The sequence below is a fragment of the Ziziphus jujuba genome, chromosome 10, assembly GCF_031755915.1.
Source record: "Ziziphus jujuba cultivar Dongzao chromosome 10, ASM3175591v1".
Classification (NCBI taxonomy): Eukaryota; Viridiplantae; Streptophyta; class Magnoliopsida; order Rosales; family Rhamnaceae; genus Ziziphus; species Ziziphus jujuba.
Window position 1 is genome coordinate 5,438,663 of NC_083388.1, and position 14,011 is coordinate 5,452,673.

The 14,011-nt window shown below is 32.9% G+C and overlaps 1 pseudogene; it reads right to left on the reverse strand.

The window, feature by feature from the left end:
- Positions 1–1,109: 1,109 nt before the first annotated feature.
- Positions 1,110–10,008, reverse strand: LOC107410643 (tryptophan N-monooxygenase CYP79A68-like; annotated as a pseudogene).
- Positions 10,009–14,011: the final 4,003 nt, after the last annotated feature.

Consider the following 14,011-nt stretch of genomic DNA (forward strand, 5'->3'; position numbering starts at 1 on the left):
TTCCTGAACTTCAAATAGCCCTTAATAACCAACTCCCTGCTTGCTTGTAACGTAAGCAAGCTTCTGAATATTTTCGGCACAAATCATTATTTCGACCTGATTTCCGACTAATTTTTTTTCTTTTTTTGTAATTATTACTGTTATTAATTTTTTTTTGGAAAAAAAAAAATTAATAACAGTAATAATTACAAAAAAAGAAAGAGAAGCGTCTGATAATTTTTTTTTTTTCAAGAAAAAAGCAAAAGGAAAAATAAACTAAAATATGGATACATTATATACTCACCCATTGGCTTCATTTTTACGAATTTGCTGGTCATTAACAGGAGGGAAAATAATTACGGAAGATATAGTGCAAATATTTTGTCAAATGCTCCGGAAAGCCAAAAATATAAATGATAATAAAAATAATAATAAATGCATGAGCGTACTCATAAAATTGGATTTTGGGAATCTGATTTTCATTCCAAATTTAAGATGGAAGTTTACCTTGAGATGGTACCAAGTTTCTTTGTATTTTCAATGTACTTAAGACGTGGAACATAGGGGGCCCAATGCAGAAGGGTGAGGAGTACATACCTCCAAAATTAAAACTCTAGCGGTCTCGCTCTTGTGGCTTCATCTCTGTGCATCTCTTTTCTCGGCTTCGTTTTATTGTTTTTGCTAATTTCCTGATTGGCACTGGTAGTAGATATTACCAAAATTCCTGCCCCACATTGCTCATCAATGCAGGGTAATCTACAGTTGATTCTGATCTTGAAAATAATGGAAGAACAACCACGATTACATGATTTCCATTTAAATAGAGACGTTTACAAAATGAAAATTATGGGTTTTCGTGATTTCCAAGTCAAAAACTAGTATCAGGGGAAAGAAAAAAAAAGAAAAAAAATGTCAAAGGGTGAGAAAGGTCAAATGGTGAAGTAGAACCCAATATTCGTATCTATAAACTTATTTATTTAATGGAATATCCACATATTTTATTCAAGTAGAATATAAGTACATATCCCATCATACAAAATGGATTTTCATTAATTTTTTTTTAATTATTAACTTACAGATAATGATGTAGCTAGAAAAGTATATATTAAAGTCTAAAATGAAACTTGAGCCTAAATAGTTCTGCCTTCTATATAACCTACATACAACATATATAATATAACATAATATAATTATAACTTGGAAATCATGCCAAAAAATATATTATAACTTGAAAAGAGAAAAGAGGAAGAGACATTCAAGCCACGACAATCAAGTAAAATTAATAAATTGCCTGACATTTTCCAGTACAATATTTTCATATATATATATATATATATATTATTATATATTTACGTGTTTATATAGTTTATAGTATAGATCCTTATATAACAAAACAAAAAAGGTTTATTTAATTCCTAGCTAGCTAGCAATCTAGGAGATCATACATAATTTTAACTAGTTAGTTGGATAAATTGATGCGAATCCGTCCGAGTCCATATAACCGACAACCCACTGGGGTGCTGACCTGATACTGATGAAGACCGGACCGATCACTAGGGCTCAAGCTAAGAGGTTTAGAGGACAAACTTGCTGCCTTTATTCAGTGGTTAATTCATTCTCAAGAGGGCTTGTCCATATCCGAATATACAAAGCTTGTTCTAAGCATCCAAGTGGTGGAAGTCGATAGGGACCCGGATAGCTATTTTCATGCAAATTTGGACTTCGGGTAACAAAGAATGGTTCCAACACTTCATAAACTCAGTGAATATCATTAAGAGGACATGTAATCCAGCCAAGGAAAAATCAAAAGCATCTAAAAAGGACTTGTACAGACAGGATCTTAATTTGGCCGAAAATGTACTGTTTAGCTGCTGGCTTTGATTTTTCTTTTTGTTTGACTTATTCCAATCAAGGGTACATGTGGGCATCATTATTAATCATATTTGGCATCCTAAATGGCATATGGAAGTTGATTTGGAGCCCAAACAAGGTGGAGATTGGTCAAAGATACCTTAGTAGTCAAACTAGTCAACTAGTTTCCTAATTTGATTTTGACTTTTTGTTTTAGAAAATTAGTCTTTTATTTGATTTCTATTTATTTATTTGCTGGACAAATCAACTTAGGAAAGTTATTATTTTATTATTTTCATTGTAAATTAATTAATTCCTAATTCAAAATGAAGGAATTAATTAATCAAAATTAGATTAGGAAAGGAGGAGACTTTCGACCATATTAGGAATTTTCATTGCATGGCCGGTTTTACCTATTGTAATTAGGGTTTATTTGTTTTCTCTTAGCCTATAAAATGGCTTATTTTTTAGGAAGAACACACCATTAATAATATTTAGAATTTATTTTGTGAGATTGAATTTCTCTCTATTCTTTTGAATACCTAAAGCACCATTAGTGAATAAGTGTTTTAGTTTTGACTTATCAATAGGATTTTCATCACCTATTGTGGCGTCCTCATCATATACCAAGGTTTCTAATTACAGGTTGGTTAGAGGTTAAGGTGGCCATTAGAACTTGAACATAATTAGATCCGAGCTAATATAATACAGATTTAGGTCAGGTCGTCCTAGGTTCGTATCATTTGGTATCAAAGCCGAATTTTGTTCAGATTTGATCTATCTTTATTTGCTTTATTTGTTTTTATGTTATTCTACAATTTTAGCATTAGGTTAAGGTTGCTTCTATCATCATACATGTTCTATATATTTCAAAAAAAAAAAATAATAATTCATTCCTAGTTGAATTAGATTTTCTAGTTTTACAGTATTTTTTGTTTCCTAGTTTGCTGGTTGTTTTTTTTATCATTGTTCTTGTTAATTTTGGTTTTTTTGATTTTTTTTCTTTGCTGTTTTAGTCTTAAATATTTGCATTCATAAATTAAAAAAAAAAAAAAATCCAAGAGAGAGTTTTGAAAGCATATTTCATTAAAACCTAAAATTTGTGCAATTTGTTTTTGTTTGAAAAGTGGTCTCGGGTTTGGTAAATTTGTGGCTTTAGAATTGCAATTTTTGGTATTGATCCTTGCTACTACAGTTGTTTATGATCTGTGAGTAAAAAAAAAAAAAAAAAAAAAGGGTTTGCAGAATAAAAAAAAAAAAAAAAACTGCACATTGTATTTTTGTTGTTGGAGGCCACGGGTTTGGTGAGATTTTGCTATTGGAATTGCAATTTGGTTGCTAATTTTTTTACTGGAGTTGTATTTAATATTCAGTGAAAAAAAAAAAGAAGAAGAAAAAGCCAAATAAAAAAATAAAAATTTCGGTTTGTTGAATTTGGTGTTGAAATTTGTTGCTGGAAATTTCTTGGAGCTACTGTTTTGTTGATTATTTATTCAATATTTAGAGCTGCTGGAGAATTATTTTTATTGCTGGATATTTGAATTTTGGGTGCTTAAATTATTTGGATTAAAATTAGTTAAAGGATTTGATACAAAACTTGAATTACAAGAACAACAACCAATACTATTCTTTAATTTTGTTCGAATTGATTCTTGTTCGTATTTGAAATTATTTTTCCTAAATTTTATTTTTGAATCCTTAATCTCTTACCATCTGGTCCAATTCTTGCTAATTCAGAAATTTTCCTTGTTAATTTGCCTTATTTTGCCTAGAAAAGCCGAAAACTAGATTTCGCCAATTCATTCGGTATTGCTTGCTTTTGCTACTGTTTTGTTGATAAGTTAAATTAAATCATACTTGTTATCTAATTGCTGTTTTGTAGGTATTTTAATTAGAACTTTGAGATAATTTATTGAGAAGAAAAAGGCAAGAGTGTGTGAGCTTAAAAGAGGGTAAAAGTCGAAACTAGTGTGAAAATACGAGTGTCAAGACCTTGATTGAGTGAAACACATGAGGGAGTAATTTTTGATAAGAATTTATTTTATTTTGTACTATTTATACTAAAATGGCAGATTCAAGGTTGAGGAGAGGAGATCCACCGCTAAGAATTAATGAAGAAGAATCCGTAGGATTCCATGGTGATTCCCGAGCTATCGGGGAGTGGTGAGCAAACGGACATGAGGGCTGTCTTAGAACAATTGCAGCGGATGAATGCTCAATTTGACCAAATAAATCAAAGGATGGACAAAATAGAAACATCTCATGGTGGATCGTATTTGAGGCAAGAGTACCATGGAGGTCAAGGTCAAGGTCGAAGAGGTCGTGGACGACCTAGAGAGGAGTTTGAAGAGGAATATTTTGGAGATGATTTCGAGGAAGGAATGGATGAAACACTTGCTGTCCAAGAGAGGCTAGGTTGTGGGAGGCATAGGAGAGAGGAGGTAAATGATGATCTTGGCAACATCAAGGTAAACATACCACCTTTCATGGGGAAAAGTGACCCGGAGGCTTACTTGGAATGGGAGGAGCCTATGGAGATGATCTTCGATTGCCATAACCATTCAGAGGCTAAGAAGATGAAATTGGCAACAATGGAATTTGGTCATTATGCACTCCAATGGTGGACCAATGAGGAAAATAACAAAAGAAGAGTTGGTGATGACTTGATCACTACATGACAACAAATGAAAGGAGCCATGAGGAAGCAGTTCATACCATCACATTATCATAGGTTGCTGCATCAAAGACTTCAATCTTTATCTCAAGGAATTAGGTCCATGGTATTATAAGGAGATGGAGATACTTATGATGAGATTAAGCATAAATGAAGATAGAGAAGCAACCATGGTAAGGTTTCTTAGTAGTTTGAATCGTGAAATAGCCAATCAACTAGAATTACAACAATATGTGGAATTGAAGGATATGTTGCATGTGGCTATTAAATTGGAGCATCAATTCAAGAGGAGGGGTGTAAGCTTATGGTTTGGAGGTGTTTCCAATAGCGGAAGATCAAATCCAAATGGCTGGAGAAACAATCCTACTTTTGAAAACAAGCCAAAGCTAAAAGTTGGAGAAGGAAGTTCAAATCGGCCAAAAAGGGAGTCCAAAGCTGAATCTGTCCAAGCACTAAAGAATGAGGTAAAATCTGATCCTAAACCTTTGGGATCTAGAGAAATTATTTGTTTTAAGTGCCAAAGACGAGGACACATCGGTAACCAATGTCCGAATAGAAGAATCATGGTATTAAAGGGTAATGGTAAACTAGAATCCGAAAGTGAAAAAAGTGTTGCTGAAACCGAAATTGATGGTGAAGAAGTTGGAGATAATGGGCATGATGAATCCGAAACTCTCAAGGCATCTAGGGCTAATTTGAGTTTAGTTACAAGGAGGGTTCTAACCGTGTACAAAGATAAGGAACAAATTCAAAGAGAGAACATCTTTCACACTCAATGTGAAATTCAAGGTAAGATTTGTAGTACGATTATTGATAGTGGATGTTGTACAAATGTAATTAGTAACATTGTGGTTGATAAATTAGGCTTAAAAATTATTAAACATCCAGAACCGTATAGATTACAATGGCTTAATAATAGTGGTGAGATGAAAGTTAATAAACAAGCCAAAGTAAAATTTAGCATAGATAAATATGTGGATGTTGTTTTGTGTGATGTTGTGCCTATGCATGTCGAACATATTCTATTAGGTAGACCATGGCAATTTGACAAAGATGCTACTCATTATGGTCGAGAAAATTGTATTGCTTTTAGATTTAAAGGAAAGAAGGTCAACCTAGAGCCATTAACTCCCAGGGAAGTGTATAGAGATCAATTACAAATACAACAAAGGAGGGAGGTCCAAAAACTCAAGGAGAAGGTTAATATGGAAGTAACGGCTTCACCAACCATCTAAGAAGGTAAGTCCGAGCTTGCTGTCCAAGTAAGCATTCTAAAACACAAATTGAATGGAAAAATCATGAGATAGCTGAAAGTGGAGTGAGAAAAATAGAGAAAGCTGAGAGGCATAGTGAGAAACCCAAGAGAGAGGAAGAATGTGTAGTGGCCTAGAGAGAGAAAGGGAAAGAGAGAAAGGAAAAGAAAAATAAAAATTTTATTTAAGTTTTGGTGATGTTAACAAAGCAATTTTGAATAAGAAATCAATGTTGGTTATAATTTATAAATATGCTTATTTAAAGATGTTTTTATTGTGTAGAACTTTATCTATATTGTTAAGAACTTTACTTAGTGGAAATTTGAAAATTTGGGAAATATTGTTTGCTACTACTAAGTGTGATTTTTGCCAAAATGAGCTTGCATTTCTAGTATTTGTTGTGATAGTATTTGACCAAGGAGATTTTGTTTGGTTGCATTTAAGAAAGAAGATATTTCCCAAGCAAAGGAAGCCCAAACTTATGCCGCGTGGGGATGGTCCTTTTCTAGTCTTGGAGAGGAATAATGCAAAAGTCTACAAGCTTAATTTATCGGGTGAGTATAATGTTAGTGCTACATTTAATGTCATTGATTTATCTACCTTTACTATAGATGATGACTTTGATTTGAGGGCAAATCATTTTCAAGAGGAGGGGAATTATGCGAATCCGTCCGAGCCTGCACAACTGATAACCCACTGGGGTGCTGATCCGATATGGATGAAGACCGGGCCAATTACTAGGGCTCAAGCTAAGAGATTCAGGACAACATTGCTGCCTTTATCTAGGGGTTAATTCATTCTTAAGAGGGTTTGTTCATATCCGAAGATACAAAGCCTATTCTAAGCATCTGAGTGGTGGAAACCGATCTGGACCCAGGTAGCTATTTTCGTGCAAATTTGAACTCTGGGCAGCAAGGAATGGTTCCACACTTCATGAAATCAATGAATATCATTAAGGGGACATGGAATCCAGCCAAGGCAGAATCAAAAGCATCTAAAAAGGACTTTTACAGACAGCATCGCAATTTGGCCGAAAATGTATTGTTTAGCCGCTGACTTTGACTTTTCTTCTTGTTTGACTTATTCCAATCAAGGGTACGTGTGGGCATCATTATTAATCATATTTGGCATCCTAAATGGCATATGGAAGCTGATTTGGAGACCAAACAAGCTGGAGATTGGTCAAAGATACCTTAGTAGTCAAACTAGTCAACTAATTTCCTAATTTGATTTTAACTTTTTGTTTGAGGAAATTAGTCTTTTATTTGGTTTCTATTTATTTATTTACTGGAAAAATCAACTTAGAAAAATTATTATTTTATTATTTTCATTGTAAATTAATTAATTCCTAATTCAAAATGAAGGAATTAATTAATCAAAATTAGATTAGGAAAGAAGGAGACTTTCAGCCATACTAGGAATCTTAATTGCATGGCCGGTTTTACCTATTGTAATTAGGGTTTATTTTGTTTTCTCTTGGCCTATAAAAGGGCTTGTTTTTTAGGAAGAACACACCATTAATAATATTCAGAATTTATTTTGTGAGATTGAATTTCTCGTTGTTCTTTTGAACACCTAAAACACCATTAGTGAATGAGTGTTTTAGTTTTGACTTATCAATAGGATTTCCATCACCTATTGTGGCATTCTCATTATATACCATGGTTTCTAATCACAGGTTGGTTAGGAGTCAAGGTGACCATTAGAACTTGAACATAATTAGATCCGGGCTAATATAATACGGGTTTAGGTGCAGGTCGTCCTAGGTTCGTATCATAAATAGTTGGAGGCAAACGACATTTTGCATGAGCATGAAAAGGAGTGTCCTTTAGCAGTGAGTTGGCTTTAGTTAGGTCAATTTTCTCCACACCTGGTGGCATGTTCCAACTAAACCGTTGAAGAGGCCTTGCAGTAGCATCACTGTCATGGTCGTCCCAAGCCAATTGCCTAAGTAGCTACGCCTTCCGATGGTGAATGTAATGAAGCGAAGCTCCGGCTCTGCAAGGCTTACTTGTTGATTAGCAGCAATTCCTTCCTTGAGGTGGCGTTTCGGGTCTAACCTCAAAAGGTCTTTCCAAACCTTAGGGTTCCGGTTAAGTACTAACCTGCTTAGCAATATGCTGCTTCGCTTGGATGAAGTAGTTGGCCACAATGCAATTGGAAATGGAGAGATGGGGGAGATTGAATGGGGCAATCGGGTGAAGACGGAGAGCTACCTTTGAACAGGTAGTGACATAAGGGAGAATGGGAATGTCATGTTCTTGGACAAGCCTGTCTTTGCCAACAACCCTATCTAATTCCTTCGCTGCTTTTTCAGGTTGTTTGGGTCGATTGAGCATTTCCGATAGTGTCCATTTTGCTGCATTGGCAGGATTGTCCACTGCTGCCTGAAGAATTTCCTGCTTTCGCATAAAACAAAGATATATATTAGAGCAGACCCTCAAAATTATATTAAGGTGGAAGTACTTATAAAATATAAATTTATCATTTTTGCTTGCAAAATGCCTTATCATAATAATAATAATATTATTATTATTATTATTATGTCTAAAAGGATTAAAATATTAACAAAAAAGGAAAAAAAAAATGGTTGTCATCGTGTGCCCTTCTAATACATATTTGGAAATTTATTGTTTTCTTATATCTGGATACTTCCGGGTAGATGGTGATGACCCTAATGAATCGACTATGAAGGCGGCTGTTAGCTACATCAGGGCTCAAACTCCTTCATCGTTATTGTCCTGGCTTCGATGATCAACCCTTGACACATTTAGGTTTTGATCTTCAGCCATCCTGGTCCTCAGGACCCAACACAATCTTCGTCTTAGATATTTCCTTACTTCAAAACACTGTTTTCTTATATCATTGAGTAGTTATTTTTAAACATATATATATATATATATATAGTTCTTTCAATACTATGCAAGTTTTGTATATTATTGAGCACATAAATTTTCCAAAAATATGACCAAATATATATACATTTTTCAAAATGGCAAAATAAAAACCTCCTTGAATGAGACATATATATATATATATATATATATATAAATATATATATAAAATATATTCCCTATCATGCAAAATGTGATTGTATTTGTTATAATTTTGTTACAGTGAACTAGCATAATCATTATATTATAGGCAGCAGATCAATTTCTTAGCATGAAGATATTGTTATAAATTAAGGTTTCGGTATAGAGAGATTGGCTATGCCCGAAACATAGTGAGCATGCAAGTTCGTAACAGTGGCGCTTACTATATATAAATAAACAAATAAACATGCTACATAAGAGATTTTTCATGTGTATATGCATGCATGATAATAGAAAATGGATGATTGAAATTAAAAGAAGAAGAAGATGATATTCCAACCGTAATTTGTGCGTTGATTTCGTCATCAGACAATAAGGGATTTCCGTTTTAATCTTTGAGTGCAATAAAAACATCAAGAAGATCCTCAACCTCCATCTTCTTCTCCTCCCTCCATTGTTGTACTCTCTCATTCACTATGGCCTCTTGGTATTTCTTCAACACCTCCATAGCTTTTCTCACCTTCTTTTCATGTCCACCAAAATCAAAAAACCTCAACCATGGAAGATAATCAGCTACAGTGAAAGCATACATGTAGGAAAGCACGGTAAAAAGTGCAGAAACATGCTCTTGCTCTTCAACACCAGGTCCTCCATCTTCACTCCCTTTCCCATAAAACCTTTTGTTGAACATCATTCTTCTCATCATGCTTGCTGTGTAATGCTGTGCTACAGTTCTCACATTAATCACTTGCCCTGCAGGTCCTCCATTGGAGCAAAGGTTGTAGACGTAGCGAACGAGGTTATCGGCTTCTTCGTTCCGTTTCTGGAGCAGCCACTTCAATTTGGAATGGTTGAATACATCATGAACCAAAACCCTTCTCATCTTCTTCCACCGGTTTCCAATTGGTGTTACTACTTTGGCTAAAAACCCATAGCTGAAAATACCACTGTTGATGGTTATAGGTCCCGAGGCGAAAACTGCATCATGCTTCTTCAAGAATTCTCTGGCGATTTCCAGTGACTTGACAGCGATGACATTGGCTTTTCCTAATCGAAAGCAAGCGATATCGGTATCGAGTTCTTCCATGACACGGTGAATCCACCGGTATGCCGGTCTGTCCCTTCACATTTCGGGGACACTTCCGATGATAGGCCATGGAGAAGAACCTGGAGGAAGAGAAGGGAGTCTCTTGTTTTTGGTAAAGATATTGATCATGAGCTTGGTTTTGATGACAAGAAAGGTGACAAAGAAAACGAAGAAGATTGCAAAGGAAATGAGGCTTTGGGTGGGTAATAATGAAGAGTATTCGTGGGAATAGCATTCTTGAGGTGGGAGCAAAAACAAAGAAAAAATAAAGGTTGATGATGCTACTGGTGTTATGTTCAAAGTCTCCCCCATGTCAATTGCCATTAATGGAGGACTCTAAGAAACTGAGGGTGGTGTGGAAGAAAAAGGATTTATTTATAGACTAGTAGATGAAGGAACTAGTGGCTGAAAAATCGTGTAGAAAGTGATGAGAACCCTGATGCATGTAATGGATAGATAAAAGGATTAATTTGACTAAAATGGCTCTTTTTTTATTCAATTTTTTAATTCTATGTGGGAAAAATAGCTTATTTTATTAATTACTTTTGGTAAGAATATATTCTTTTAATCTTATATATATATTTAATATGGTTTTCGTCACCATGTGGGTTCCGTATTCAAACTGGTCAACATACATACTGTAACTGAAAAAGTTGACTTTTATAGTCATTCCGGATCTCCATGAGGAAGTAGGCTCAGTCGAAACGGCTGTTAGATAGTCAATTGATTTTTATTTTTGTTTTTAATTCAGTTCACCAAAAAAGAGAAAATATAATATATATATATATATATATGGAAATTCTATGGTGAGGACGGTCTGCATGAGGATTGCAGTATTAGTGACGGTTTTTCATAGTATTAACAATGGTTTTTTAAAAAATCGTCACCAATACTATGAAAAACCGTTATCAGTATTGTGATCCGCATGAGAACCGTCTACATCATAAACGGACTGTATATAAATATATACATATCTATATAAGAATATGTTTTATTTATATTAGTTACTAATGATAATAAACCATATTGATGATGAGGTAGGTTATTGGAGATATTAAAAGAAAAAAAAATATTACAAATATCATCTGTTTTACTTAATATATAATACTAAAAATAAACATGATATTGTTTAATTGATTTATATTTATTAATTTTTATCTATTTAAAAATTTATTTATCTTTACATTAATAAATTAATCCATCAAAACGTGTGTTTTTAGTAAATATATCGATACATTAGACGATGCTTTAACATTTTCATTAAAAACAGATAATAAAGTTTTGGCTACATCAGCATCGAAGCAAATCAGCATATGTTTGTAATGAATTTGTTGCCACGTTAGTTTGTTGTTAAAAGTCTGCCAGAAGCTCGTTAGAGCTGACCTTGACTTTGACCTTGATATGCAATGACGTCAGGCCCCACTTTTGATTAGACCTCAAAAATATATATTTTAAGTAGTTTTTAATTACATTTTTTTTCCTTCAATAAAGGTATTATTCTAGTGTAATAAATGTTTATTTCATGATATATACAGCACATAAGTCTCTTTCAGACTTTCACTTTTTCCTAGAATCTAATCTTGTTTTGTATTTTGTATTTTTTATTATTTACAATAATTTTTTCACATAGTTTATGAAATATCATTTTTATAATTAATACTAAATCCTATATATATAATTATATATGAAACTAAAAACAATACATGCTTTGTATGAATATGTACAAAATGGAGATGTTTTAAAAGTGTAAGGTTGTCAAGTAAGGATGACTCAATTTGAGCCACGATTGGAATATAATAGGTTTGAAATATCGAAAGGACTTTTTTATAGTGATACTTTGAATTCAGGATTTTTTATAAATGATTTGGAATTTCACATTTATCATTTATGCTCCCTAAATTTATATATTTTTTTTTGCATTAGTATCCTTTTAAATATGATTTTGTCTATTTTGTGGTATTAAATATCACATAAATAACATATGTTTTTTTAGAATAAAAAGGTATTTTTGAAAGATCAATTCATTTGATTTTGTTGTAATGTTTAAGAAAATATTATTACAATAATTTTAAAATTTTGAACATATTAGTGCAAAATTACTTAAAATTGGAGGTCTTAATGAAAAAGTAAGAAAGTTTGGGGTATTAGTACAAAAATAATTAAAGTTTGGGCAGCATTAGTGCATTTCACCCCCTATTATGGTGCCAAATGACTTGATCTTTTGAAAATATTCTTATTTTAATATAGCATATGTCATACATTCACATGACATTTAACGTCACAAAGTGGATAGAATTACACTTGGGGATATTGATGCAAAAAACTTGTAAATTTAAAAGTATAAATGGCGAATGTGAATTTCGAGATGCAATTTAAAAAATATCTAAAAATTTGGATATCACTATAAAAAAAATCCTAATTTTAATTGTTTCAATTGAGCATTTCTATTTTCCTTTTCATTTTAATCAACGTAAATTGGTAACAGAAAATATGTGACTATAAAGTTGGCCTAAGGCTCCTAAATTCCAAGGCTGACCTTGCTTGTTAGCTATATTGTTAGCGTGCAACTGTTATTAGAATGTTAAATGTGGTTAGTTTGTACTAAAAATAATACAAGAGGCACCATTTACTCTATTAAATTATCTACTAAGTATATATATGTCAAATTTGATTGGTTTATATTTAGTTATATTTGTCTCTTGAAGGATTTGACTTATTCAAATCTAGGTTATATAAATATATTAACCAATTAAATAATAACACGTATAAATTTGATAAATTACTTAATAACTACACAATATCTGTAGTATCACTTCTGTCCATAATCAATCTTGTTAAGAAAAGTCACGTGGAGTTCCAAAATTAGTTTGAAGGGTTTAGTTATAACATTTTGAAATTTTATAGTCATGGGGATAGATCATTGTAATTTTTGGTATTCAACAAGGAATTTCTAGTAAGCGTGAGTCATCAGCTCGCATTGACTATGTCCATGCCCTTTGTACATACAGCCCATCACTTTTACCGATTGAATGGTTCGATAAAGTGTTTGGATGGAGGTAATGTGGGTGGTTTGCTTCCCATGATGTCGTGAGAAATCCACTGAACTTTATTATTTAGAGGAAAAAAAAGTCGTAACAAATTTTCGTAGGTGAAACTACAAAAGGATCGTTGTCGAAACTTGACCAATAGAATGATCACCTGGTTATAACTTCTTGTCTTAAGCCTAGCCAGAGGTGGATTGAGCATGGGACAATGGGGTAGCTGCTCCCACATCAAATTTGGAGTCCTATACGTATAGCTTAGTATTTAATTTGAAACTTTTTTCATTTTACCTTTTTTGGGCCACATTTTAAGTTTTACCTTCCATATAAACGAGGTTAAAAATGTTAAATAGATTTTAAATTTGTAGTTACTCTATTTGTAAGTTTTGTTAGGAGAGTGATTCCTATTTTTTAAGGCAATTTATGAGTTTTGTTTGGAGAGTGATTCCTTTTTGTTAGGCAGTATCATATTCATTATTATTGATATGTAATTAATGCTAAAAAAAATCATAACTAATGCTTAAAAAAGGAATCAATGTTTAAAAATCTCCAAACTTCTTCACTCAAAACAAATTTTAAGATGTATTTTTGTTGTAAGAAATAGCCACATCAAAATGCTTTTGCTGATATGGCATGAACAGTAACCACTTTCTGTTAAAAAAAAGAAAAAAAAAAAGAAACAACAAAATATACAGTTTTGTCTCTTGTATAAATATCAATATAGTTAATGAAAATAGTTGCATCGAAGTTTCCAGAAAACTAAGTAGAGTTCTTTCTTCTCTCTCTCTCTCTTCTCTGTTTTTCTTTTTCGTTTCTTTTCTTTCTTTGGGTTTCAAATTTTCTCATGATATCAGAGCTGATATTTGATCCATAGATCTGAAAATGGTGAACTCTAAGGCTACAAAAATGGTAGATTCTTTAGGCAATTCAATAACGGATCGTTTTGATGTTTCGTTGATTACGGTGTCTCCGTTTCCTAGCAGTATTCTGAAGTTGACAGATGAAAATTTTCTCATCTGGAAGTCTCAGATTCTACCAACTCTAAGAGGTTATAAGCTTGAAAAATTTGTTCTTCTTGATGAGCCTCAATT